General features: G+C 34.1%; 1 protein-coding gene across 7 annotated transcripts in view; it reads left to right on the top strand.

Annotated features, from left to right (window-relative positions):
- Positions 1–90, top strand: part of MEIS2 (Meis homeobox 2) — a 214,867-nt gene extending 214,777 nt beyond the window's left edge. For 5 of the 7 annotated variants that reach the window (XM_021719164.1, XM_021719161.1, XM_008071298.2 and 2 more), the window contains one exon: positions 1–90. This exon is cut by the window's left edge and continues 1,342 nt beyond it. The gene's annotated coding sequence lies outside the window, so the exon portion shown is untranslated. The other 2 variants (XM_021719160.1, XM_021719163.1) reach the window with 1 other exon arrangement.
- The last annotated feature ends 2,089 nt before the right edge of the window (positions 91–2,179 follow it).

Below are 2,179 nucleotides of genomic sequence, written 5' to 3' on the forward strand. Positions count from 1 at the left end.
ACTTGTATGAGGACTGTGACGTTATGTTAAAAAAAAAGGTGTTAAGTCACAAAATGCGGTAATAAATATTTCATTTTTGATTTTTTGTTAGGCTTTTGTGTTTTTAATGGTTTTTAAGGCAGGGTTGCACAATGCTGACTCTATAAGGTATTAAAAGCAAGCGATGGCTTTTTCTTCCCAGAAGTTGAGTATATTTGAAACTTAACTTACCAATACTTTTTTAAGGTTATCGTCTGTGGCCTTTCAATGTATGTTTGATCTATAAGTTCCACCAGCAGAAAATCTCTAAAGGTACAAAATTGTGTTTTATGAGCCAGGTTGAAAGATCACTTTCAAACACGCTCAACCTCCTTTTAAGATGCTTGATGTTAAAAATATATACACTCAAAGTTTTTCACGATCGTCCTCTGCCAGAATAAGGGGCTTTTTTTAGGGCTAATTTTAATTTTACATCATAAGAAATAACGTCTGTGCTCAAAGGTAATTCATCTGCCTGTGTTTTTCCTCTGTCTTACTTACTAAAATATTGTTGAATATGTAAATGAAAATTTACATATGGATGCTAAGTAAACAACTTCTATGGAGTTTGAAATTCTGAGCTTAAAAGATTACTTAATCATTAATATTTAATATAAATTATATGATGGTGTCTTTTTATTTGAGACATCTTCATGTGCAGGGAAGGGATGCTACGGTGATGGTTTGGTGACTAAACTTAAATATTTCTCAGAGAAAAAGGAACAAGACAGACAATAGAGTGCCATTTTTGACATTTTATGCAACATTCCTGGAAACCTATGCCATTAACTTGTTGATACCGCACAAAACCATGCCTGCTAAAGTGTGCAAAATGTGTGAGGTAGCTGCATGCCATCTCAATTTTTCAAAACTATATGCAATCCTAGAATTTTGTAACTCCCCAGTTTTGAATCCTATTTTAGGGAAAATAATATCATAGACTTTAGCTAAATGTATGATAACCTAATAGGGAAATAATTCACAATCTCTGCAAACTTAGACTTGGAAGAAACTCATAGTTATGTCTTATTTGGGGCTCTTCCAGCTCTCCATTTCGGACAGCATTAATGGAAGTTCTATATAAACGAGCATGGAAATCAACTTCTAATGTTTTGTCTTATATTTAATTAGGTAGAATTTTTATAAATACATTTATCCGTTTAATTAGCGTGCTGCTGTTTAAACATAGAGATAACACTTCTGACACAAACTAACTGTTAATAGAGAAATTCTGTGCCACTTGGAAAAGATAGCTTTTCTCTCATTTTTGCCATCCCATTTTTCATGGAGTCTTTTTTGGTAAAATTTAAATATTTGCATATTTTTACTTTAAATGCTTTTATGTAAACTCTGACAAGTTCCCCATTATAAATTAACTCTCAGATCAACTGGGAAAAAAAGTTGGCAAAGTTTTTTTTTTTTTTTTTTTTCCCTTTCCTCTTAGAAAGGAAATGCTGAAGGGTTTGCTTGGTAATTGGCTCATGTTTAGGAAGTGTTTTGTGAAATTATTGAGTTATGTCATTGAAGTTTAGAGCCTAGAACTCTCAATTCTTGGTTTTAATTAACCAAATCATCTCGGATTTAGTTTCTTCAACATACCCATGCCCTATTTTCTTAACTTCAACCCTCTTAAGTATTTGGAGATGAAGGATAATTGTGAGAATATTTGTTTGCATTTTCTTGCTCTCCCCTCACCCACCCCACGCTGAGACAGAGAGGTGATAGATTTGTCCAATTTTTATAATGCTTTTTTTATACCACCCCGGAAGGCACTTGCTCCTATCTTGGGTTTACTATTTAGTATAAAGAGTTCCGATTTGGGTATATTTAAGAAAGACTCAGCTGTCAAAAGCAAAGAAACTGGGAATGGTGTTTTGACAACCATATAGTGTTAAAGGAAATACTGTAGTCTGAATAAAATTGCTTATGTTCTCCAAAACAAGAGTAATATAAAAACACTTTTTTATTTATATGAAAAAGCAAAAGCAGAAATAAATTCCAAAGGTTTCCCTTTCTTTAAGAAATTCTGAGCGAACTGCAGTCGCCATCTGTTAAGGGTTGGGAATTGAGCAAGAAGCCACACTTTAAAGGAGAAAGAGAGAAAAGACCAGGAAAGTCTGTGTCTTCCATCCACCCCTTCCTCCCCACCCCCCCCCCCCCG

Source organism: Carlito syrichta, unplaced genomic scaffold (genome assembly GCF_000164805.1).
Source record: "Carlito syrichta isolate Samal-C Ts95f unplaced genomic scaffold, Tarsius_syrichta-2.0.1 Scaffold314286, whole genome shotgun sequence".
NCBI lineage: Eukaryota > Metazoa > Chordata > Mammalia > Primates > Tarsiidae > Carlito > Carlito syrichta.